The sequence below is a fragment of the Periophthalmus magnuspinnatus genome, chromosome 19 (genome assembly GCF_009829125.3).
Source record: "Periophthalmus magnuspinnatus isolate fPerMag1 chromosome 19, fPerMag1.2.pri, whole genome shotgun sequence".
Taxonomy (NCBI): domain Eukaryota; kingdom Metazoa; phylum Chordata; class Actinopteri; order Gobiiformes; family Gobiidae; genus Periophthalmus; species Periophthalmus magnuspinnatus.
The window spans coordinates 23,449,960-23,477,894 of NC_047144.1; the positions used below are offsets into that span (position 1 = coordinate 23,449,960).

General features: G+C 42.3%; 1 protein-coding gene and 1 pseudogene across 1 annotated transcript in view; one reads left to right on the forward strand and one right to left on the reverse strand.

Annotated features, from left to right (window-relative positions):
* The window catches only part of LOC117386930 (glutamate receptor ionotropic, delta-1-like), a 386,841-nt gene that overhangs the window by 220,537 nt on the left and 138,369 nt on the right, over positions 1-27,935 (reverse strand). The gene's annotated exons all lie outside the window — the stretch shown is intronic.
* LOC117387370 (26S proteasome complex subunit SEM1-like) overlaps positions 23,660-27,935 on the forward strand; it is a 214,338-nt pseudogene continuing 210,062 nt past the window's right edge.

The following is a 27,935-nucleotide window of genomic DNA, read 5'->3' on the forward strand; positions in this document are numbered from 1 at the left end:
CACAATGGTGGCTCTAATCACAGACGCTACAGTGCACATAGACAGACAAGACTAACCCAGGTCTTACCCAGGTCTAACCCAAGACTAACCCACATCTAAGCCAGGTCCAACCCAGGTCCAACCCAGGTCCAACCCAGGTCCAACCCAGGCCTACCATCTGTCCATACCACATAAAGTTATTTACAGAAAACTATCCAACCCATGCGTTCATACCACCATTGCAAGTTCCATCATCAGAGTCAAAGTCTAACCCAGGTCTAACCCAGGTCTAACCCAGGTCTAACTCAGGTCGAAACCAGGACTAAACCAGGTCTAAACTCGCTCTAAATCAGATTTGAACTAAGTCCAGGTCCTTGTTTAGACTTATCCCCGACAAAGCCACGTCAGCCAAGCCACAGGACTAAGCCAGGATGACTTTCTTAACCATAATCTAAACTGCTACTAAACTAGGACCAAATCAGGTCTAAGCCAAGACTAAACCAGGTCCAAACCAGGTCCAAACCACCTCTAGTCAGTCTAAATCAGATGAAAGCTGCAGTTCCTCCAGAGATGTTTTTGTCTAAAATCCACAGTTCATAAACTGAACCTTGGCCCAGGCTGGTGCTGAATTTTATCACTGTCGACATTTGTAACGAGAACACAGAGGGAATCCCCAAAACACCAAACAAAACACCAAACGACACATCTCCAGCCAAACATCTCCACCCAAACATCTCCATCCAAATATAAACCAAGTCAAAACTAGATCTAAACCAGGTCTAAACCAGATTTGAACAAGGTACAAGTCCTTGTTTAGATTTACCCATGACAAAACCAGGTCCTCAAGCCTCAACCAGGACTAAACCACCTTTCAATGTCCCATGATTGGAGCTCTCATGCAAACTCCAAATGGGAAATTTTGTGCCGTTGAAGGAGTCGAGGTCTTTGGAGACATTTTTTGTTCTTAAATCCCCTCTCTCACAGATGAGTTATGGGACTGCAGTGACACGTTTCATTTGGGCCGAGAATCGTCCCGTGTCTTGACGCACAGCCATTTTTTTTTTTGTATCTACCTCTTGACTTTTTTCCCCCGAACCCTCAGGATCTTTTGAGAAGTTTAAAATGACTGTGTTATTGTGTCCAACCTCAGCAGCGATGCCACGCTGTGAGAGGCTTTACTGATGTAACTCAACAATCCGACCATGTTCAAAGAGAGAAAGCTTTTTGCCTTTGCCATCAGGAGGTCGTGAAAGTGTGGATACCTGACCGAAAATGACACCGAGTCCGTATTTTTGCGAAGATTCTGGCTTTTAAAGACAGTGGTCTTAAACTTTTGATCAGCTGATGAACAGTTTATTTCAGTTTAATGGCTGTTTGCAATAAATAACTTTATGTGTCACTCCCATTTCTTCTTTTTGCATTCTGAAGCACCACTTAGAACATTCTTAAGATCCAACAGTGCAAAATGTAAATTCTTGCAACTTTTCAACTGAAGTTTTAATCAGGAGTGTAAACTGGCAGGAAACCAAAGTTTACCCAAGTTTATACCAGGTTCAAACCAGGTTCAAATCATCTCTAATCAATCCACAGCAGATGCAACCTGCACTTCCCCCGAAGACATTTTTGTAAAAACTTTAAAATCCACATAAACTGAACCTTGGCCCAGGCTGGTGCTGAGTTTTATCACAGTTGACACTTGTAACGAGAGCAAAGAGGGAATCCCCAAAACACCAAACAAAACGCCAAACGAAACAACTCCAGCCAAACATCTCTATCCAAACCCGACCCGACACAGACAGAGGAGAGAAGCTGGACCCGGGCCATCAGACAAAACACCAGAGCCTAAAACCACGTTCCCCAAACGCTCTGGAGCCGCGGGGACAGAAAACAGCACAAGGACAACGAGGGACGACAGGTCTGCTTACCTGCACCAGGAGGACCAGGAGGACCAGGAGGACCAGGAGGACCAGGAGGAGGAGAGGAGGGGGAGGAAAGGGAGGATGAGGAGAAAGAGAGAGAGAGAGAGAGAGAGAAGAGTGTTAGACAGTGGAATTATACTTAAACAAGACCAAAACAAACATAGATTTAACCAGGTCTAAACCAGGACTAAACTTGGGCTTAATAAGGTCTAAACCAGGTCTAAATCATTACTAAAGTGGGACTTAACGAGGTCTAAACTGGGTCTAAACCAGTTCTAAACCAGGACTAAACTGGGACTGAACTGGGATTTTACCGGGTCTAAACCAAGACTAAAACAGGTCTAAAACAGGTCTAAGCCTGGCCTAAACCAGATCTAAACCAGGTCTAAACTAGGTCTAAACCAGGTCTAAACCAGGTCTAAACCAGGCCTAAACCAGGCCTAAACCAGGTCTAAACCAGGTCTAAACCAGGACTAAACCAGGTCTAAACTAGGTCTAAACCAGGTCTAAACTAGGTCTAAACCAGGCCTAAACCAGGTCTAAACCAGGTCTAAATCAGGTCTAAACCAGGTCTAAATCAGGTCTAAACCAGGTCTAGAGAGTGGAATTCTGCATAAACCAGGCCAAAACAAACATGTCGGATTATCGGGATTTGGGAGGATCAAAAGCGTCTTCCACAAAGTTCTAATTATATTTGAGGACAGCGCAGAAAACAAAACAATTCCCAGTCGGACTGTGGACCGTTGACGCGTGGCTCTCCTGCTCCGTGCCAAAGTGAGGCGACTTTTGCCCATTCAAAACATATGCAGTGTTGTTTCAAATTGTACATCGCTATGGCAACAGGCCACATTTTAAAACGTCCTGAAACCCATATTAGTCCAAATCCAGGTATTGGAGCAAAATGTGTCTTGCCCCAGCACAGATTTAGAGTATAAACACCTCCTGAGGTCAAAACAAGTCCACTGTGTACTGTCTGTGTTAATTATAAAGCATGCTAGTTGTTGCTATCTTTACCGTGACGAGAAAACTCCGCTCAGGTCACTAAAGGTCGTGGAAAGTGCTTATAAACTCATCGTGGTGAATAATTAGAATACTCTGAATGCAAAAAGTAAGTGAGGAATAACTTTGGACCACTGCAAACTGTTTAAAATGAGCTCATTCGGTCGTTTTTGGGTTTAGCGCTCAAGTCTTGAAAACGTGCAGCCTTTTCCCCATAAAGACTAAAGTACTAAATGTGAGTATTAAGTTATCCAGGCTCAAGTTAGTCGGGCTAAACATGTGCTACACTCATTATAAAGTACACACAGGTGGTAGAGAAGACACAAGTGGTCCTCAAGTAAGAGTACTGTATTTTCTGGAGTATAAGTCACACTTTTTTTCATGGTTTGTCTGGGGTGCAATTTATGTGTGAAATTATTCAAATATATAATTTCACATCTTCGTTATTGTCACACTGGTATTCAGCCTGTTGTTCTCTATTTTACTGTGATTATTAAAACTTGCCTTTAAAGATAAAATGTCTGTTCTTATATTAAATTTCCCCCCCAAAATGCGACTTATACTCCAGTGCAACTTATATATGTTTTTTTTCTTTATTATTATGTATTTTTTGGTGTGACTTATATATGTTTTTTTCTTTATTATTATGTATTTTTTGGTGTGACTTATACTCCAGAGCGACATATATGTGTTTTTTTCTTCATTATTATGTATTTTTTTCACTGGTGCGACTTATACTCCAGAGCGACTTATATTCCGGAAAATACAGTAATAGTACCTCAAAATAATATTACTCAAGTAGAAGTACAAAGTAGAGGTCCAAGAAATGACTCAAGTAAGAATAACACTCAGGATGTAACATTTGATTTATAATTTAAAGTGAATGTGAAGGACAAAATATGACAAAATAAAATATGGTATAGAGTGTTTGTCCATTAATCAGAAGGTTGGCGGTTCAAATCCCGCTCTCAACATATGCATCACTGGTTCAGAGCGTTCAGATCCACTGACGCACAGGTTGGCGGTGTGATTCCAGCTCCCACAGATGAACGTTGTTGTTGTGTCCTTGAGCAAGACACTGAAAACACTTGTACACCCCCGATGTCTGTGTATATGTGTGTCTTTTTGTGCGTTAAAGGTGGAAAAGCGCCATATAAAAACGTGACCATGACCATTCACTCAAGTAGGAGGGAAAGTACGCTGCTCGAGAAGTACTCTAAAAGGTACAGGTTGTTTTTTAAAGGTACTCGAGTAAATGTAACTAAGTGCTCCCCACCTCTGACTGTAGCAAAGCGCTGTGGGATCAGTTTGACTCCTGATTATTGAACGACACACTTTCTGTTGCGTCCGAGGGAAACTGCAGGAGCGACAGACGGACTCTGAACATGAACGCTCCATGTTTCATCTGTGGATCACACCAGTAACTTCATCGTTTAAGCGGCAGAACGACTCGGTATCGTTCGCCGCTCGGTCTAATTCATAATTTTCTCATTACACAAATTGTTATAATTGAGTGGAGCTATAATTGTGATTAAAATGAATTTCCCGGCCCCGCCATGTTTGGACATAAATATCTGACAGAAACAGGAGCTATATAATATCCTTCATATATTTCACGTCGTAAAGGAGCAGTATGTCTCCTGCCTCCTGCAGTTTGAAACAGGTACTGCACATAAAACTGAACTGTCCACATCTGCACAGCTCAAAATGCTCTGTTCCAGCCTGTGATGTCATGAAGTAGTGGTAGTTTTCAGATATTTTATGGGTCAAGGTATTTTACTTTCATGGGTATTAAAGAGGAGGTATTTTACTTTCATGGGTATTAAAGAGGAGGTATTTTACTTTCATGGGTATTAAAGAGGAGGCATTTTACATCTACGGGGTATTAAATAGGAGGTATTTTACTTCTACGGGGTATTAAAGAGGAGGTATTTTACTCTATGTGGTATTAAAGAGGAGGTATTTTACTTCTACGGGGTATTAAAGAGGAGGTATTTAACTTAATATGTTTTATAACTTTCACTTTCATTTTTGACATTCTGAGTCCCCTCTCTCTTTGCTCCCTGTGCTAAGCCCCTCCCCCCTCAGAGCGCTATCACAACACAATCATCATGCATCTCGCTAATTAAACGTGAGAAGTTGTAGTGCACAGTTTTGTATCACGTTTTTGTATATTTATGTAGAATTGTCGCATGGAAGCATGAGTGATGTAGACTTGTGGGCGGAGCCTTGTACAGAATCACACAGCTAAACGTAAGGAGGGTTTGAATAGGGCTCAGGAGAGATCACTAGATGACTCAAACCTGTATGGATGACATTTAAATCCTCTTCAGACGTGTTTTTGATGAGAAAACAACGTTAAAACATGGTAAAAAGCTCCAAAAACACCCCCGCTTTAAGAAAAGTAGGAGGTACATCTGATTTGCACATGTTTACCTCGTGTCTGGGGACAGAGTTAGGTCATGTTTGTGGATTTTAAAACAGTTCCTTTAACTCTACAGCTTAGTTCTGCTTTCAAATGACATTCAAATCTGCAGAACAAAATGAAAAGTCATCGACACAGTCCCAGTCAGGAAAAACTCATCTAAACTACAAAATCAGGATCGTACATTTAAAGTGAGGGTTGTTTTTTTAAAAGAGCTCATATTTACACGGCGTCTGCTGCAGTGTCCTCTGTTTCAGTCTCCGCTCTGTGTTCTGTCCTTGTCTTTGTCGATTTAAGGTCGATTTGAAGTTTTGTCAGCGGAGCGTGAACAGACCGACGAACACGAGATGAAAATCCAAAACAGAACCTCAAAATGTCTGACAACGACGCTTGAACGCAAGGGCGCGCAGGAACAATACTGCAATATGTTTATCCAGCTCGGGAGGGCATCTGACGCACTGGGAGGGCATCTGACGCACCGGGAGGGCATGCGACGCACCGGGAGGGCATCTGACGTACCGGGAGGGCATCTGGCACAGGGTTACAGGAGGATAGGAGGGGACGGGAGGGCATGGCAGGGCATCTGACAGACAGGGCTACAGACTCGGTTCGTCTCTCGCTGTCACTTTGACGCGCTAACACGACGTGACAACATCAAGCTAACGCTGCGCTAACAGGAAGTGACATCACACCCCAAACGACCCCTGTGACGGATCAGGTCGTGTCAGGGAAATTAGTGACAACCGTTTTCTGACTGTTAAGCATAAAATCCTCCTTTACACATTTGTACTTTTTAATTTTTTTGTAAAGTTAATAATTTAGTTACAATTAGACTAATAATACTGTTTAAATCCCTCCTCTCCGATTAACAGAGTTTGGCTCATTAATTCTGCAGAAATCCTCCATGTTTTTCTGTCCCTTGTGATATTTCTGTGCTTCCTTTTGTTCCTCGTGAGCCGCCATGTTTGTTTTGATACAGACACACCGTGCATGTCCCTGATTGGCTGATCCACCAGTCAATCACACACGTCTGAATTTAGGAAGATTCACCAGTGACACTGAAAATACAGAGTGAAAGAGACGAGTCTGGAGCTCAGGTAAAGTGTAACCCAGAGACAATGAAGGATGGGTCAAATGTAGTTTTAGCCCTGAGACACTGAAGGATGGGTCAAACGTACATTGGCAGATGGATCAAATGCAGGTTTAACCCAGAAGCGGTGAAGGATGGGTCAAATGCAGGTTGAACCAAGAAACAATGACAGATGGGTCAAATGCAGGTTAAATCAAGAGACACTGAGGGAATTGCCAAATGCAGGTTGAACCCAGAAGCACTGAAGGATGGGTCAAATGCACTTTGCCAGATGGGTCAAATGCAGGTTTGACCCCCCCCAAAAAAAACCCTGAAGAATGGGTCAAATGCAGGTTTAACCCAAAAACACTGAAGAATGGGTCAAATGCAGGTCTAACCCAAAAACACTGAATAATGGGTCAAATGCAGCTTTAACCCAGATACACTGAAGAATGGGTCAAATGCACATTGGCAGATGGATCAAATGCAAGTTTAATCCAGAAGCACTGAAGGATGGGTCAAATGAAGGATTAACCCAAAAACACTGAAGAATGGGTCAAATGCAGAGGACCCATTTGAACATTATGCCATAACCTGAAGTAATTTAGTGTAAATATTTTAAATCAAACTCGTCTAATCAGTTTTGTTATCATTATTTTGCTCCACAGACTCAGGGCTGAGGATGAAATGCTCCATTCAAACATAATTATCCCGTTGTTATAGTAACGCTCCTCGTCTGATCTCATGCTCCTGATGACACCATAGACTTTAATACACACAGTTTATTTATTTTAGAGGAAAGACTCATTCTCCAAAGATCCTGGCTCTCTGCGCCTCAGCGGGACACTTGGGATTGTTGTTGTGTCGCTGGTCTCTCAGGTGTGAATCCAATCTGTGTAATGTGACCGGAAAATCTCAACGTTCCCAATGGTCCCACATCCAGTTTAAACCAGACAAGAACGAGTCTGAGCCAGACTGAGCCAGACTGAGCCAGACTGAACCACACTGAACCACACTGAACCAGGACTGAACCAGGACTGAGCCAGACTGAACCAGACTGAATCAGACTGAGCCAGACTGAACCAGGACTGAACCAGGACTGAGCCAGGACTGAGTCAGGACTGAGCCAGGACTGAGCCAGACTGAACCAGACTGAACCGGACCGAACCAGGACTGAACCAAGTCTGAACCAGACTAAGCCACACTGAACCAGACTGTACCAGACTGAACCAGACTGAACCAGGACTAAATCAGGACTACACCTGGAGTAAACAACTCAGATCTAAACCAGGATTAAATCAGAACTAAACCAGGACTGCACCTTTCTGTACAGTGTCCCAAGTTCGCCCATAACAGCTCATTTTAAAAAAAAAAGCTTTGGAGTGAATTGAATTTCTCATTTTCTGAGTTTTGTGTTTTCAGAGAGAGAGAGAGAGAGAGAGAGAGAGAGAGAGAGAGAGAAAGAAAGAGAAGGATAGAGTAGAGAGAGAGCGAGGGGAGAGGGAGAAGAGAGAGGAGAGAGAAAGAGAATTTAATTAAAATGAATGAGTTTCTGTGAAGCTGTAGCTCTGGTTCTCATAATGAAGAATAATTTCAGCTCATTACAGAAGCACAGGGAAACGGAGAGAAAGAGAGAAGAAGAGGAGGAGAGGAAGAGAGAGAGAGAGAGCTCCATGGTACAGGACGTGTGGTGTGCCATGGACCACGCCTCACAGCAGGAAGGTTCCGGGTTCAATTCCCAAGTCCTTCAGAACAGGTCAAATCCTCCAACTGAGCCAGTCCAGACCAAGATGAGCTCCAAATCCGGGTCAAATGCAGGTTTAACCCAGAGACACTGAGGGACGGGTCAAATGCAGAAGACACATTTCCAGGGACAATAACGTGGACCATAACCTAACTATGCGTGTTTATCTGTTCAGGTGTGGGTCAGATCACTGGCAGAGGGCCCCCTGCCTTTAAGAAAGTGACCTGTGACCTCTGACCTGTGAGTCTGAACCAGAGAACATTTAATCAGCCTCAGATCAACAAAACAAAACAAACCATGAAATAATCCAAGCAATGGAGCTCTCTGTGTCTCTATCTCTGTCGTTCTCTGTCTCTCTCTCTCTCTGTCTTTCTCTCTGTTGATCTGTCTTTCTCTCTGTTGATCTATCTTTCTCTCTGTTGATCTGTCTTTCTCTTTGTTGATCTGTCTATATCTGTCTGTGTTGCTCTCTCTCTCTATCAGTCATTCTCTCTCTATCAGTTGTTCTCTCTCTATCAGTCTCTCTCTCTCATTCTTATTCTTTAATTGTGTCTCTCAGATCTTTGTCTCTCTGGACAGTACGCTTACTCCTCTGTTTCTGTCTTGTTCTTTGCTTGTTCTTTTCATTCCTTTGCTTGTTCTTCTCATTCTTTCATTGCTCTGTGTGCCACTCAAATCTTTGTCTCTCTCCTCCCTGATCTCTCTCTCTCTCTCTCTCTCTCTCTCTCTGGACAGTACTCTCTTCCTCCTCTCACTCCTCTGTTCCTGTCTTGTTCGTTGCTTGTTCTTCTCATTCTTTAATCGCTCCATGTGTCACTCAGATCTTTGTCTCCCTACCTCTCTCTCTCTCCCTCTCTCTGGACAGTACTCTCTTCCTCCTCTTCTCCCTTGTTCCTGTCTTGTTCGTTGCTTGTTCTTCTCATTCTTTCATCGCTCCGTGTGTCACTCAGATCTTTGTTGGTCTGAGATCTTTTATTATGCAACCTCCTGCAACAACCAAAACCGCAACATCCACATCTGCCCTCTCCTCCTCCTCCTCCTCTCTCTCTCTCTCCTCCTCTCTTACTCTCTCTCTTCGGACAGTTCTTCTTGTTCTTTTGTTTGTTCTCCTCATTCTTTAATCGCACCGTGTGTCATTCAGACCTTTGTCGGTCTTTGGTCTGAGATCTTTTATTATGCAACGTTCTGCAACATCCAAGACAGTCAGTCTCTCCTCCTCTTTCTCTCTCTCCACTCCGTCTCTTTCTTTCTTCTTCTGCAACAACTGCCACTCACCTACAACGAAAAACTACTACTTCTCTCTCCTCTCCCCGCTGTCTCTTCCCCTACTTCTCTCTCTGTTTCCCCTACAATCACCACAGTTAGCCAGACCAGCCATGTGGGCCGGAAGGGGCGTGACCATCACCTATCAACATCCTCGCTCCTGATTGGCTCTTTGTTTGCTATGACAGTCTGTGAGTGGAGGTAATATGGGCACTCTCAGGTTATATGGGCCCTCTGTGTGTGTGGAGGTTATATGGACCCTCTCAGGTTATATGGGCCCTCTGTGTGTGTGGAGGTTACATGGGCCCTCTCAGGTTATATGGCCCTTCTCTGTGTGTGTGGAGGTTATATGGGCCCTCTCTGGTTATATGGGCCCTCTCTGTGTGTGTGGAGGTTATATGGGCCCTCTCAGGTTACATGGGCCCTCTCAGGTTATATGGGCCCTCTCAGGTTATATGGGCCCTCTGTGTGTGTAGAGGTTATATGGGCCCTCTCAGGTTATATGGGCCCTCTGTGTGTGTGGAGGTTATATGGGCCCTCTCAGGTTATATGGGCCCTCTCTGGTTATATAGGCCCTTTCTGGTTATATGGGCCCTTTCTGGTTATGTGGGCCCTCTCTGGTTATATGGGCCCTCTCTGGTTATATGGGCCCTCCCTGGTTATATGGGCCCTCTCTGGTTATATGGGCCCTCTCTGGTTATATGGGACCTTTCTGGTTATATGGGCCCTCTCTGGTTATATGGGCCCTCTGTGTGTGGAGGTTATATGGGCCCTCTCAGGTTATATGGGCCCTCTCTGTGTGTGTGGAGGTTATATGGGCCCTCTCAGGTTATATGGGCCCTCTGTGTGTGTGGAGGTAATATGGGCCCTCTCAGGTTATATGGGCCCTCTGTGTGTGTGGAGGTTATATGGGCCCTCTCAGGTTATATGGGCCCTATGTATGTGTGGAGGTTATATGGGCCCTCTCAGGTTATATGGGCCCTATGTATGTGTGGAGGTTATATGGGCCCTCTCAGGTTATATGGGCCCTTTCTGGTTATATGGGCCCTCTCTGTGTGTGTTTTCATTTTGACGTCACTGGTCCGACACACACTCACACATGTGGGCCGCTCTGTGAGACGTGTTTAATCCCGACGTCCCAGATCAATCCACTGCACAAATACAAATGTATTAATAAAACACTGAGATCTGTCTGGGCCACGCTGGAGCTGAGGAGAGAGAGAAGAGAGGGAGAAAGAGGAAGAGAGAGAGGGGAGAGAGCGAGTAGAAGGGTAGAGAGAGAGACAAAAGTGGGGAGAGATGGAGCGGGGAGAGGAGAAAGAGATATCGGAATAGAGAACGGGGGAGAAAGAAGAGGCAGATAGAAAGACTCAGAGAGTGAGATGGGGGGGAAGTATAGAATTGACAGAGAGGAGAGAGAGAGAGAAAGCATGGAGAGAGTGAGAGGGGGAGAAGAAAGAGAGAGAGAGAGAAAGAGGAAGAGAGGGGGGGATAGGGAGGTGAGAGAAGAGAAAAAGAAGAGGAGATAGAAAGCAAGTAGAACAAGAGAGAGAGGAGAGCAAGAGGGAGAGGGGACATAGAGAAGGGAGAGAGACAGGAAGAGAGAAAGAGGGGTAGAGACAGAGGAGAGAGAGAAAGGAAAGAGGAGAAAGAGAGAGAGAAGGGAGCGGGATAGAGAGGCGGGGCTAAAGATGTGAGTAAAGAGAAAAAGAAGGGGATAGAAAGCAGGCAGCGGGTGAGACGGGAAGTAGAGACAGAGGAGAGAGAGAGAAAGACAAAGAGGAAGGAGAGAGAGAAACGGGAAAGATAGAAGAGAAAGAAAGAGAGGAAGAGAGACGGGTAGAGAGAGACAGAGAGGAAGGATAGAGAAAAAGAAAAGGAGATAGAACGCAGATGGAGAGGAAGAGACCGGAGATAGCGACAGAGAAGAGAAAGAGAGAGGTTTAGAAATGAAATGGAATAATTTAACCATGAGCAGATCTGAAGTCTGTCCCACACTGAGTCTATCACTGAAATGACTTCACTTAAACACAACCCGGTGTTTTTCAGCTCCTGGATCGACATGTTCATGTAGAGCAACAATGACGCAATACTCAGCAGCAGCAGTAGTAGTAGTAGTAGTAGTAACAGTAGTAGTAGTAGTAGTAGTAGTATTGCAGTATATTAGACCTTGGTGCAGCTCAGAGGAGAATGTGTTTAATGAGACACAGACAGTGGGTTTGCAGAGTTAAACTGTGGTGCCGGTCACAGTGAATGAACAAAGACAATATATTTACAGTGAGAGATGGGACTCGCGGCTCCTTTATGGGATCCGAATCTTTTGGATCTGTTTGTTTCAAAGATCCGTTCAAAAGACTGGCTCTTTTTTTTTTCCATTTCTGACAACTCATTTTATCTGCAAACTAATCACACAGAGACTGAAAGAGGCTCTGAAGTGTTTAAACTGTTGAAGCTGAGAGTGGGAGTGAGTTTACCCTTTGGAGTTATACATAATCTAAATAAAACATCCAACTACAATAAAGATAATTAAAATCTAACTGTAATTACAATGTTAAATGTGTTTTTAGCGCTCAAACCTCTCACAACTTGTGTCGCTTGTTCTGCTTCTGTGCTGGTGCTTGTGTTGGTTAAGCTTTAATCAGTACAAAAAAAAAAATCATATAAAACACAAAGAAAAAGATGACTGAGATCCAGTTCTAACAGTAAAAGAGCCGTTCAAAAGAGCCGACTCACTCACTAATGTCACATCACTCTTTACAGCGGAGATCAGAGCCTTTGAAAGTTCTGACGATTTATTCTATATCTTATTCTTAGCCGCAAACCCGCCATTCTTTGAGGAAGACACTTCTCTCACTTTGATTCATTCTAGCACATTTAAAGAGTTGCATGTTTAAAGCCATTTTTAAATACATTTTTAAACATGTAACGAACAGAGCAGATCACAGACACGAAGGAGAATTGGTTTAGACTTTGGTATGGCCCCATCCGATCTGCAAGATGCTATTGTCCCGTACCAGCCAAACAGAGCACTCCGCTCTCAGAATGCAGGACTATTAGTGGTTCCTAGAGTGTCCAAAAGTACAGTGGGAGGGACAGCATTCAGTTACCAAGCTCCTGTGCTATGGAATCAACTCCCTGCTGATGTTAAACAGGCCCCCACAGTCTCTGTATTTAAGACCAGGCTTAAAACCTTCCTCTTCGGTATAGACCAGGTTACATAGTGAGGGAGTTAGGGACATTAAAACCCGGGATAAGATAGGCTGCAGTAATAGATAACTAGCTGGGGGAAGTATGGCAACCTGAGCACTATCCTCTGCTTTGTCCTATTTTCTCATCAGCAATGCTATTCACATGTTGTCCCCTGTCCCACTCCCCCTGTGGAGTGTAACTCTTTCAGATGCCCCGATGACAGCTGGACCCTCTCCTCCTCCCCGCCTGGCCCTCCTGGCCCTGCTCCACCCGCCTCACTCTCCTCCTCACCCGGCGCTCCTCCTCCTTGCCTGGTCTTCCTCCTCCTCGCCTGGCCCTCCTCCGCCCCCCTCGCTCCTCCTCGTCTGGCCGATTTTTCTTGTTTTGTCTGATTTTTCCTGTTGTTTGATTTTCCTGTTTGTTTTTGTGTGTAGGCAGGACGGTGGCTGAGTGGCAACACTCATGCCTCACAGCAAGAAGGTTTGGTTCCATCCCCAGGTCGCCCAGGCCTTTCTGTGTGGAGTTTTGCATGTTTCTCCCCGTGTCTGGATGGGTTTCCTCCAGGTACGTTGGTTCCCCCAACAACCAAAACATGAACGTCCTTCGAGACAACTGTTGTTATGATTTTGGGCGTTACAAAAATAAATAAATTCAAATGAATTGAATTGAACTTTAAATCTCCGAGTTCAAAGGCTGCAGCGAAGGGACGGCACGCTACAAGCTAAGAGTTGTAAATTGTATGTCAGCTGTTTCCTGTCGACAGTAAAATGACTTAAGTGTTCAACAGATCAGAGTATTGCACTTTTAAATATAATTACAAGTGAAAAAAACTGTGCTATTATTAGTAAAACGATTGGTCCAATTTTGAGCCCAGTTTAAACCTGATGTAGACTTGTTTTAGTCTTGGTCTAGTTCAGTTTTAATCCCAGTTTGGTCCCAATTTAATCCCAGTTCAGTTTTAAACCATTTTCAAACATGCAACAAAAAGAGCAGACCAAAGACAAGAGGAGAATCAAATGAGACTTTAAATCTCTGCAGCGGGATATGGCACCGAAGAGACGGCACACTACAAGCTAAAAGTTGTGTAAATTGTGCATCAGCTGTTTCCTGTCGACAGTAAAATTACTCAAGTGTTCAACAGTTTAGTTACATATTAAATACGAGTCAAAGACTGAGACTCTAAAATAAATTACATAAATTACAATTAGAAATGTAATAATAATGATAACAATAACAATACAAATAATAATAATAATAATAATAATAATAATAATAATAATAATAATAATAATAATAATTGCATAAAATACAAATAAAAAAATGACAAACACATACGTTTCTGGCTGACCCAAATTTAGGAGGTAGAATGATCTTTAATACACTTTGAATAACTTAATTTTAACTTTAATACACTTCTGCTGGTAACCAAACAAAACAACAACAGTTCCCTCCTGACTACCAAAATAAAAACTCTAAAATATTCTAACATTATTTAAATAAAAAAGTAACTGAAAATTATGGCAGTAAAACCTGATGTAGACTTGTTTTAGTCTTGGTTAGTTTATTGGCAGTGTCCTATTCTTCAAGTAAGTTTGTAATTCTGTACATTTGTGCATCGAGTCTCCTTCCTTAGTCTCTATCCTGAGATCATACTTTTGCTGGATACTTATTGCCGTTTGTGAACTTGAGTAACTTTAAAACTGCAAATAAAACATAGCATTCTGTATCATTATCACACATCCGCCGAGCGATGCTGTAATTTACTGTTTTTATAGATGGAATCTGGCGATGTCCGCTCTCAGAATGTTTTATGTACCAGATAACCTCAACAACTTCCCCAAGATATAGTGAACAAGAATAGACCTGTTGATCAAAGTGGAGACCAAATTGCTGGAAGAAAGAGGCTTAACTTATTACTTAAATGCATAAATATGGACACTAAAAGGTCATATTTTATGTCAGAACTATTATTGATTGAAATGATTTGAACAAACAGCCACATCTTTGTTTTATTTTTAGGTAAAATGTACCATATTTTCCGGAGTATAAGTCGCACCAGCCCAAAAAATTGCATAATAATGAAAAAAAACAAAAAAAACAAACATATTTCACATATAAATCACATCTGAGTATAAGTCGCACCAGCCAAAAAATGCAAAATAATGAAGGGAAAAAAAAAACATTTAACAGATAAATCGCATCTGAGTGTAAGTCGCACCTCTGGCCAAACTATGAAAAAAGTGCCAATTACAGTCCAGAAAATATGGTAACTTTGTGTTTTCCATTCATATATCTGCTGTTTAAATGTAAATTGTACTTGTGGAAAGATTGGGAATTCAGACAGTATTTAAGTGTGTTACCCCATCGCTCTGGGCCACTGCAGAAACTCTGTCAGTGATGGGACCGTTTGTTTACTGGTGCAAACGTCAAAAATAAAGACAGTCTCCTTGTATGTTCTGGTTTTACTTTACAGATAATATCCACGACAGAACTGAAACCGCACAGCTCCAAAAAGATCCTCCGTCTTCGCTCAGTCTGGCTTTTCTTTCCAAACCATCAGACAGAAAATCAGCTCCAGACTCTGAAACTGTCTGTAGATTTGAATGATTTTACTAGAAATTTACAAAAGTACATGTTAGATCATTAGATGTGTCCAAATCGGTCTAGTTAATTTTGTAATGTTCATTATTCACAGTATAAACCTGCACATAATGTAATGTAACGTGTTTGGACTGAAGGAAACATACTGTACTGGACACCGGGACATTTTATTGTGTTTAACTGCTAATATTAATGATGAACTGTTAGTTTTATCATGTAATTGTGTATTTTTTGTGTGTTCACCTGCCCAGGGACTGCAGAGGTAAAGCAGCAGTAGCTAAATCTGGCACAAATCATCTTTTCTTTTGTAAGATTAATGAATTTGTACGTGATCCGTGACAAATAAAGAAGAAAGATGCTTCATTTTATTGACCTAACAGCTCAGAGTTGTGCTGACACCACACACACAGCGGTTTTAAAATCACATATGAGGATCCTAACTCGGGTCACGCCTCTCGTAAATCAGGTCCTAAATCTGGGAGATGATCCTGCGGAGTGTGACGAGGTTTAGGCGAAACGGAGACTCGGACAAAATGGAATTGTCCAAATGCGCCGCTCCAGTGTTTCAGAGAGAGAACGAGAGAGAATACTGTTGTTGTGTCTGTGTCGGAGTTTGGTGCTGCTGTCAGTGTTTGTCTGATGAACCTTTCGCTGGAGTGTGAACGAGGAGAGAACAACTGCACCAAACTTTTGAGAGTTCAGAAAGTAAGGATTTGGTCTTCATCGTTTCAGCACAAAAAGTCTCTTGGCTTAAATTTATCGATGTGGAGCAGGAGTTTGAAAAAGTAACTCGAGCATTTGTAATGTGGCGTCTGGAGGATTTTAGCACTCGCCTCTCCACCCTGGCATTTAATACAAACTAGACAGGATATGTTGGTGTTTTATTGTTCGTTTCCAGTGCATCGTCCGATAGTGTTTTCGTTGACTTTTATGTGAAGCATTTTGATCAGCTGAAGTTATTTTAAATTTACTATATAGCGTAAAATTTTGGACTATAAGCTGCATCCTTTTTCCTACACGGCCTATACAATGGTGCAGCTAATTGGTAGATTTTAAGTGGCTAATGGTCACCAGGGGGCACTCTACCTGTAAATGCAAAAGTGAGACAGACGTGGGGAAAGATTATGCGCTGAAGAATACACTAGAAGAAGAAAGCACACAAAAACGATGCAGCTTTTAAGATAAAACACAATGGATCTGGCATCAAAGAAGGAAATAGAGCCACTGCACGTAAGTTTGACCGTCAAAGAAGGAAATAGAGCCACTGCACGTAAGTTTGGTATTAAAGAAGGAAATAGAGCCACTGCACGTAAGTTTGGTATTAACGAAGGAAATAGAGCCACTGCACCTAAGTCTGACTGTGAAAGACAGAAATAGAGCCACTGCACGTAAGTTTGGTATTAAGAAAGGAAATAGAGCCACTGCACGTAATGAATCGATGGTGTGATGTTGGAGGCAGCAGCGAGAAGAACTTAGTCAATGTAAAAAGATTACAAAAGCTTTCAGAGGAAATAAAAGCAAATGGTTCGTGTTGGTACCGTTTTATTTTCTAAACCTGCGTGTATGTTCATCCTTTTGTTGATAGCATGTTGGAGCCGTACTCCCAATTTTCAGACAGTTTTTAAAAAAGTGTGTCTTAAATGTTCCGTCTTTGTGTGTAAATATCTTATGTTACGACATATTTATAACCTGTGGCTTATATTTAGGTGTGACTTACATATGTTCATAACTGATTTTCTTTTTAAATTTAGCTGGTGCGACTTATATTCAGGTGCGCTCTGTAGTCCAAAATTTACGGTAAATGAACTTGAAGTGAATTGGAGTGCCCTGGGACAAACTGAGAGGGATGTGTCTGCCAATCCAAGCTAACGGGCACCTCTCAGAACACCGCTCACTCACCACTTTAACCGGAAAATGTATTGCCCAAGAGCACGGCAGCCAGCCTTGACGTAAGCTGGATGAACGCTCCGCTAATGAGTCCTAAAACGTATCACCCATACAATTTTTATGCGTCTAATTTTGTCTCTTTAAATCCTTATGTAATCGTTTGACCCAGTTCCTCTCCAAATGTCTGGATGTATTAGTGCCAAAAAAAAAAAAACACCGCTTTGATTCAAAAAGTGAAATAAAAACAAACTCTCAGAGCCAAAAATAACCGTTTGCTCTGTTGTATCAGTTTAAATGTTTGCGAGATATTTTGGGTTGCGGCGCTCGGGGTGAAAAGTGCGAGTTTGACGCGAGCTCAAAGACGATGAAACGCGAAGAGACAGAACGAAAATGAACAAAGAGATGAGAGGACGGAAGAGAGGGTAGAGATTTAGAAGGGAGGGAGAGTGGATATACAGTGTACAGGAGGGACAGTGAGGGAATAAAACTTCTGGGCATGATAACTGCTGAACATTCCTCCATAGACGTACATATAGAACCTCCCAAGTGCGATGGCGCGGCAATGTATCAATAGCGTAAAGAGATGAGCTTTCTTTACACTAGAGCCTGAGTGTATTTCATTTTTGATTTCTAGGATTGACCAGGCCTAACACACACAGACGCACACACAGACGTACACACAGACGCACAAACACACACAAACACAGAGGAAAGTCTGAATTATTGAGGTCAGAGGAGCAGATAGAGGAGCCCAGTTTGGAGGAAAAACACATTCATTATTCAGTCGTGTATCGGAGAGCGTCCAGGGACTGACAGCGATACTGACGAACATCAGACCAACAACAGAGCGCGGAGAGAACCAGGAGAGAGCGCTCAATCAGGCTCTGACAGCACAGCGCCACCTACGGGTCCAGGGAATGGGAGAAACGCAAGGACTAATGACAAACCAAGTGTTAAGTGATCCAGAGCTGAAAGCAAAGATTAAACCTGGACTAAAGTGGGATTAAATAACATCTTCATTAATGCAAATGAGGGCTTCATCAAGACTAAACCAAGGACTAAACCAGGACTGAACCAGGACTAAACCAGGAATAAACCAGGACTAAACCAGGACTAAACCAAGGACTAAACCAAGGATTAATCCAGGACTAATCCAGGACTAATCCAGGACAAAACTAAGGACTAAACCAATGGATAATGCAGTACCAAAGCAAAAACTTATCCAGGACTAAACCAGGGACTAGTCCAGGACTAAACCAGGACAAACCCAAGAATTAATCCAGGACTAAACCAGGACTAAACGGAGGACTAAACCAGGACTAAACCAGGGACTAAACCAGGGACTAAACCAGGGACTAAACCAGGACTAAACCAAGGACTAAACCAAGGATTAATCCAGGACTAATCCAGGACTAAACTAAGGACTAAACCAATGGATAATCCAGTACCAAAGCAAAAACTAATCCAGGACTAAACCAGGGACTAGTCCAGGACTAAACCAGGACTAAACCAGGACTAAACCAAGGACTAAACCAGGACTCCTAATCTCTTATCTTCCTTTAGTCAGACAATTTATCAGTGAGAAGTTGACATGTTTTGGCTGCGAACTGTGAGCCATCTTGGTGGTGGCCATAGACTATATATATATAAATGAGCAAAGCTAACCCGCTAGCCAAAACCTTCCAGACAGGAAGTGATCATGGGCACGCTTCCAGCTCCATCGACTCTGGCTCCAATTCAGTTTCTATTGAAAAACTGTTGCCCCTCTCTCTGAAACAGCTGCCGACCTTAAAAGTTCCTACTAACCTGCTCTACATGATCCTATTTCACGAATCAGGCCCCCCTTTTCCCTGAGGTTGCTCCTGCTAGCATTAACAACAGGTTTGATTGACAGCGTTGCTAAGCGCCCGCTCCCTCCTAAACCAGCGGCGTGAGTGGGAACAGTGTACTTTTCACTTTTGTAAAAATGATTATTATTCCATTGCTGCTCCTGAGACTATTCAAAAAGACAAATCTGACACACGGAGCAAATATCGGCTAAAGTTTCAATATCGAACTATCGAAAAGTCTCTGGTGTCACAATACTGATTTTGGAACCGATATATCTGGCATCCATTCTTCAGTGTTTCTGGGTTAGGCCTGTCAAAAGTCTCAAAAAATCAGATACTAATCAATAATAAAACTATAAGACACATGGGAATAGAAAAAAGTGCTACCATTTAATGTGGAAGACCAATACGGACAATGTGGTAAATGGTTTTAACAATTCCTTTTTCAGTATTGGGCCGGAATTGGCTGGGAAAAATGTGACCTCTACACAGACTGCTGTTTATAACACTGAGCCGACAAACTCTTTTCTCAAACCAGTCGACGAAAAGGAAATGATAAATGTTTTCGGTCAAGTTTAAAAACAAAAAAATCTGCAGATTGTGATGGACTGCATAGGATTTTAATCAAAAATGCAATCCTCAAAACCAATTCCAACATACACTGCCTGAACAAAAAAAAGTCGCCACCTGGATTTAGCCAAACAAATATGTTGGGGTTGGTGCAGTTGGTCCGGTCGAGGTTCAGCAGAAACAGAGGCAGTGAGAGAGAGATGCCCACACAGAGAGAGAGAGAGCGAGAGAGAAATAGAAGCAGAGAGGGCGTGAGAGAGAGAAAGGGAGAGAAACAGAGGCAACAGAGGCAGAGAGATAGATGCACAGAGAGAGAGAGGGAGAGGGAGGGAAAGAGAGAGACAGAGGAAGAGAGAGAGAAGCGGAGAGGGAGAGAGAGAAGCAGAAAGAGGGAGAGAGAGAGAAGCAGAGAGAGGGAGAGAGAGAGAGGGAGAAGCAGAAAGAGAGAGAGACAGAGACATCATTTTCACACATGGATTGTTCGCCACAAAGTCCAGACCTTAACCCCATTGAGAATCTTTGTGCTGGAGAAGAGTTTGTGCAGCGTCAGACTCGACCATCATCAATGCAACAGGTGAAAAATTAATGCAACACTGGATGGAAATAAATCTGTGACGTTGCAGAAGCAAAATTGGAACCAAGCTAAAGGTGGAACAACCAAATATTACAGTGTGTGGCTTTTTTTTGGCTAGGTAGTGTATGTAATATGTCTTAGTCTTTTCAAAATTGTCAACAAAAATTAAAACCACAAAAGTCATACTGGCTTAAAAAGACGGAAATAAACAGCCAGTTACAGGGCAGTTTCTCTACTATCGCAATATTCTAAAATTGTAGAAAAAAAAGTACTAATTGATAAAAAAAAAAATTTTTAAAAACTACATTGAAATATGCAACATACTAAATAAAAGTCAATCCAGATTCAGGAGTAAATCATCAGCTCCACTTCCCCTTAAAGATCTGGTGGAAAAAGTTACGAACAATCTCTAAAATAAATAATATTCCGTTGCAATTTTCATTTTAAAAACGTTTGATACAATTCATCATAATATACTCATCAATAAATTGTTAAACTATGGCAAAAGAAGAAATCTACCTGTGGTGTCCCTGAAGGATCAGTATTAAGACCGTTGAATTATTACAATTATTATGAGTCTAATTTTGTCTCTTTAAATCTTTACATAATCATTTGACCCAGTTTCTATCCAAATGTCGGGATGTACAGTATTAGCACCAAATACCACTGCTTTTATTCAAAATCTGAAATAAAAACAATCCAGTACCTGTGGAGTCCCTCAAGGATCAGTATTACGACCGCTGAATTATCGTCCATGCTCATTTCCCTCACCGTGCCCTGGGACAGACTGAGAGAGATGTGGCTGCCAATCTGTGTATCGCCCAAGAGCGCGGCAGCAAGCCTCGACGAAATTGTACTGGATGAACGCCCCGCTAATGAGTCCTAAAACGTATCACCCATACAATTTTTATGAGTCTAAAATGAGTCTCTTTATGAGTCTTTAAATCTTTACACAATCATTTGACCCAGTTTCTATCCAAATGTCGGGATGTACAGTATTAGCACCAAAAACCACTGCTTTTATTCAAAATCTAAAATACAAACAATCCAGTACCTGTGGAGTCCCTCAAGGGTCAGTATTAGGACCGCTATTGTTTCTCTTGTATATGAATGATCTACGCAGTCTCTTGGGAAAACTTAAATTGTTTCTATTTGCGGATGATCATACTATTCTCTGCAGTGGAAAGGATTGGGTCGAGGTAACTACAGAAATAGAAAAACATAAGGACTTGGCGAAATGCATCTCAATTATGGGCAGATCTCGGCGTATACTAAATTATAAAACACTATCGCGCGTTGGTATTGCCTCATCTGACTTATTGCCTTGAAGTCTGGGGAAATACTTATGGAACCAATTTACAGTCGCTCTTATTCTGCAGAAAAGGCCAATACGAATAATACATCATGTAGGATATAGGGACCGCACAATCCCGCAGTTTCTGAAATCACGAACGTTAAAACTTGATCAAATTGAAAACGCTGCAAATCACATAAAAGGCAAAATACAAGTCACTCCCTCGTAAAAAATTCAGCAAATGTTTAGCAATAAAGAAGTTATATAATCTACAGTGTTTTCGTACAAACACTGAGAAAATGTTTATGACCAGACGTGGGGTTGACCTCTGGAACGGACCTGATGAGGAAATTAAAAGTAGTACTTCCCCCGAGCAGTTTAAACGAAGGTACAAACAGAAAGTACTGCAGTATTCTGCCCTGAGTGGAGGTAACGGACTGATACGGCGTTTTGATTAGAAGCAGCTCACTGACTGATCAGGAGTACACTCATAAACACACACACACATTTACTCATGAACGCACACACATCCACTCAAACACACACACATTCATTCATAAACACACACACATTCATAAGCAGACACACACGCACATATTTATTCATAAACAGACGCACAAACTCATTCATAAATACACACACACATTTATTCATAAACAGATGCACAAACTCATTCATAAACACGCACACACACACATTTATTCATAAACGCACACACAGAGGCACACACACACTAATTCATAAATGCACACACAGAGGCACACACACACACACACACACTAATTCATAAACAGATGTACAGTATTACTCCAGTTGTGTTACTGTGTGTGTTAAATCACTGTGTAATATGTTCTACAGATGTACAGTATGACTCCAGTTGTGTTACTGCACATCATGGAGCTTTACACAGTTGTCACCTCAGTGAATATGACTTTGTATAAATATGTATGAATATATATGAATATTTCTATTACATTTATGTGCCACATTCACACAGACTCTTTAAATAAACATTATACAGTTTAATAAATATGATAAATCACTGATTCTACTGTGTTTGCAACAAAAACTGGACAAAAATATGTATTAGATTTGCAAATGTGCATAATTATGGAGCACAGACCTCACCTCAGAGAATGTGACACACACACACATTCATAAACACACACACCCGCACACACACATAAACAGACACACACATTCATAAACAGACGTGCACATTCATAAACACACTCACACACAAACACACATAAACAGAAACACACACTCATTCATAAACAGACACACACGCACACGCGCACACACACAGTCATAAACACACACGCGCGCGCACACACACATTCATAAACAGCACACACACATTCATAAACAGGAGCACACACACACACATTCAAAAACAGGCACACACACACACATTCATAAACAGACACACACATTCATAAACAGGAGCACACACACATTCATAAACACACACGCGCGCACACACACACATTCATAAACAGGAGCACACACACATTCATAAACAGGAGCACACACACACATTCATAAACAGGAGCACACACATTCATAAACAGGAGCACACACATTCAAAAACAGACACACACACTCACATTGGACCTGGGTATGGGTGAGGCGCGCACACACATACACACACACATGTGTTTATGAATGTGTGTGTGAGAATATGACGCACACACACATTCATAAACCCCCCCCCACACACACACACACAGGCTCAATAAATCCATTACAAAAGAATAAATAAATGTCATGTGTGTTTATTTTTATATCCAGACCAGTGTTTTAAATGTGGCTCCATGTCGTCTGTTTAGTTCCAGCTGTTGAAACAGAGAAGCTCAAATACGATTTTACTTCTGTCGACTCTGAGCCTTGCTGTGTTTTTGTTCCGCTGTGTTTATTTAAGAAAAATGTTTTCCCTGTGTTTCGCTGTGTAACAATTTGCTCAAATAAAAAATACATGAAATGAAATGAGACTTTAGTTTGGTGAAAACACTAGATCCTGGTCAATGCTGAGCGGAGGATTACGATGAGGAGGAGGAGTTTAAATTGAGGAAGATGCAAAATGTTGAGGTTATTGTTGGTTTTGCACCTCCCCACTCCGTCCTGTGTCCGAGCCTGAAACTGGGCGGGGATTTTTGGCTCCTCCTGTTCACACCTGGGGCTAATCACCAATCAGTCTTCGTGGTACTTCTCGCTTGGCTCCGTTCTCGTTTTTGCGCTCTTTGAATTTTACTTACTGGATATTCGTGCTCCTCACCAGATCCTGCTCTGCCCTTCCGTTTTTGACCCTGCTCTTCCTCACCGTCCCTGTCCGCCCCGTTTCCGGCGCTCTCCCCGGTTCACCATTTGATCTACCGTCGTTTCGCACTTTTGTTGTAAATAAACACTGTTAAACTACTCCCCGACTTCTGTCTTTTCCGTCCCCCTTGTCCGTCGTTGCTATAAGCGGCCAGTTTGGAATTCCGATGGCGAGTATCATAGCAACCAAAGAGCCAATCAGGAGTGAGGTTGTTGAAGGTGTTTACAAATTACAATTCTATGTGAAAAGTAATCCATTGTGGTTCACCTTTCGTGGTCTCGCTGTTTCTTTTTACAGCGCATGAACGTACATTGTGTTCTGTGTCCTGATTGGCTGTTGGACTGTAGACCATTGTGTTGTGTGTCCTGATTGGCTGTTGGACTGTAGACCATTGTGTTGTGCGTCCTGATTGGCTGTTGTAGACCACTGTCCATCAGTCTCCTCCGTGCCATGTCTCCTGTACAGTACAGAATGTGTTCAGACAAATTTACATAAACGTTGGATCGCAGTGTGACTCTGAAGTGCTGTACCTTTGCAATTTGTTTTCTCCCCGACAAAACCCACAATGTCGATGAAACGTTCTGCACCGACAAAGACGACTACGAAGGTTTGAACTTTGAGAGAGTTTAAACGAGAGAGAAATGTGAGAAAATGTTAGCAGACACATACGAGCCTCATCGTTGGGTAATCACTGTTTGGGCGATTATCTTTCACCTGGCAACGAGTTATTTAACCCCAACCGGTGCATTTCTTAAACAACCACGTGGAAAGACACATCCCGCGGACGTGGAAAAGACGTTTGACAAGCTAAAGACGTCCAACGAAATGTCTTCTAATGTTGGACACAATGTACCATCCTTCCCTGAGGTTTATTACCAACTGTAGATCGATGACCCATCACTGTGACTTAAGAGTAGAATGGCCCTCTCTGGACATTAGAAGGCAGGGGCGTTGGGACACTTTTATTTACAAAGCTGTACTTGGATTGCTGCCTCCTTATATTTGTACTTTGATCACAAGGAAAAATAGTGGCTCTTACTCCTTGCGGTCAAATGATCAGTTGTTGCTGTCTGTTCCTTTTACCCGCACAGAGCTGGGGAAGAAAGCCTTTGTTCACTCTGCACCTCTTACTTGGAACTTGTTGCAGAAAGACTGGAAACTGACTGAACTGTTGTCCTTAAATGTTTCTAAAACTAAACAATTTTAACGGTGTTTGTTTGTATGTACTTGTTTTGAAATGTGCTGCCTCTTGGCCAGGACTCCCTTGAAAAAGAGGTTTTTAATCTCAATGGGACCTTCCTGGTTAAATAAAGGTTAAATAAATAAATAAATAAAATTAGTGTGAGTGTGTGACCTTTTTTTTTTTGGCCAGGCGGTGGATATTTCAAAGTATTTTTTTTTTCACGCCAATGAGATAATTAACTTTTACACCTGAGGACAAATATGACTACTTAAATTTCCATTTCCTTCCCGCCCACAACGCTGGTTTAGCAACGCTGTCAATCAAACCTGTTGCTAATGCTAGCGGGAGAAACCTCGGCGAAAGAAAGCGCCTAATTTGTCTGTTATTAATGTTCATATCGATTTATGGACACATCTCGAGCGGGTTAATATGAACATTTTAAGCTTTTAAGACAGCGGTGACCAAACCATGGCCCCCGGACCAAACGCGGCCCTCAGACAGATTTTTATTGGCCCCCAGACCTTCAGATGAACAGCCCAATTTCATCATAATCTGTACTTTTTATGGTAAATTTGAGTAAATCTACCAATATAAACTAAATAACATCACACTGCATTGTCAGACAGAGCTAATATTGATATTTCAAGCCTTATTTATTTTCAAATTTTGGCCCTTGGTGAAAAAAATTTTGGCACCTCTGGTTTAAAGACTGAGCACATTATCGACCAGTACAGCTCGCCTAGACTTTTATTCTTCTTAGCCGTAAAAATCATGCTAAAGGAAGTATCAGAATGCACTCCTTTTTTCACGCAACTACCTCTATTTTACATATCCATCCTTATTTTTCCTTGCGCTCTGATTGGTCGTTTTCGAGGGCGACGTAAGCGCATTACGGTAATGACAGTAACATATTTAAAGAGCCTCATGCCTCAGCTTTGAGACACCGTTTGAATTTACGCGACGCACGATTGGTCGCGGGGTTACGGTGATGGAAAGTCCGCGAGTCGATAGCATCCGACGCTATAGAGTTAAGACCGAAATGACGAGTCTGAGCCGCAGTTACAAAGAGAAGGACCACAGTTTTTTAATAGAAAGTGAAAGTGAGTCAATGGAGCCGGAAGCACGTGTTTGCTAACTTTCTATTTTTAACGCGGCGGCTAGCAGGTTAGCTAAGTCCGTTTATGTGTACAGCCTATGGCACATGTGTCAAACTCAAGGCCAGGGGGCCAAATGCGGCCCGCCACATCATTTTATGTGGCCCGCGAGAAGATAAATTAAAAGACATGACTTTTAAAATAAGTCTATGCTGCTTTAATATGTAACTAATGAGATTTTCCCAGCAAGTGGAACTGAGAAATATTTGCAAATAATCATCACAAAATGTTCATGAAGAGGAAAATTGTCTGCATGGAAGGAAGTTGGGAAGAAAAAAGGTGAAGGTGAATATAAGTTTGTGCTTTGAGGAGAAAAAAACTATGTTTTTTGTGTTTTGAGGCAGGGTCGGTACAATCTACGTCGACATTTTGAAACCAAACACAGAGCTAAATATGAAAAAGTTAGTCTGCAAGAAAAACAATAAATTGTCCAATAATTAAAAGGCTGTAAAAGGCCGAATTTGAAGCAGAGCTGAAGGTCTGTGAGGAGGTGTGTCCCGACCAGATACACAAAAATGTCAGTTTATCACAGAAACCGTTAAAAAAAAAAAAAAGTTAAAAAGTAATTACATTTTTTTTAACATGACATTCGGTTACATTTAGTGATATTTACACTGTCACAGTTACATCTGGCCCTTGATGGCGGCCATTTTGCTGATGTGGCCCTCAGTGAAAATGAGTTTGACGCCCCTGGTCTATGGTTTTGAGATTGTATAATGTATAATAATGTCGTCAGATGCAGTTCTCTTGATCACGTTGTACTTTACCATGAAATATCCAAAAAGGTAAAAGTACAAATGTTGAATCTGATCCTGTGTTGAATCTGTTTGTTCTGTGGGACGTGGTGTCGTCTGAAGCGCGGCTGCATACTCGGCTTCAACTGAGCTCTCGCCTGCGTCCGCCTCTCTACTCCTTTGTGTTGAGACGAGAGAGATCCACCTGCGTCGTTTTGATTCTCGAATAATAAACCCAGAATAAACGGCTCGCTTCAAACGCTTTTGTCCAACGGAATCCGCGGTTTTCTTCAAACGCTTCACGACACAAAGGAGCAGCACATCTGCACTGAGGGCCAACGTCCAGAGAGAAGAGACGGTCTAAACGAGGACTAAACTTGGTCCAAACCGAGGCTAAACGAGGACTAAACCAGGTCCAAACCGAGGCTAAACGAGGACTAAACCAGGTCCAAACCAGGGCTAAACGAGGACTAAACCAGGTCCAAACCAGGGCTAAACGAGGACTAAACCAGGTCCAAACCAGGGCTAAACGAGGACTAAACCAGGTCCAAACCAGGGCTAAACGAGGACTAAACCAGGTCCAAACCAGGGCTAAACGAGGACAAAACCAGGTCTAAACGAGGACTAAACCAGGTCCAAACCAGGGCTAAACGAGAACTAAACCAGGTCCAAACCAGGGCTAAACGAGGACTAAACCAGGTCTAAACCAGGACTAAACCAGGTCCAAACCAGGTCTAAACCAGGACTAAACCAGGTCCAAACCAGGACTAAACCAGGACTAAAACAGGATTAAACCAGGACTGAACCAGGACTAAACCAGGACTAAACCAGAACTGAACCAGGACTAAACATGGGCTAAACCAAGACTGAACCAGGACTAAACCAGGGGCTAAACCAGGTCTAAATGAGGTCTAAACCAGGTCTAAATGAGGTCTAAACCAGGTCTAAATGAGGTCTAAATAAGGTCTAAATGAGGTCTAAACCAGGTCTAAATGAGGTCTAAACCAGGTCTAAATAAGGTCTAAATGAGGTCTAAACCAGGTCTAAATGAGGTCTAAACCAGGTCTAAATAAGGTCTAAATGAGGTCTAAACCAGGTCTAAATGAGGTCTAAACGAGGTGTTTATGCTGAGACAGAGACCAGTGTGATTAAATAAATGAGCCGTTCACGCTTTGACAAAACACTCCAACAACAAGCAGCAA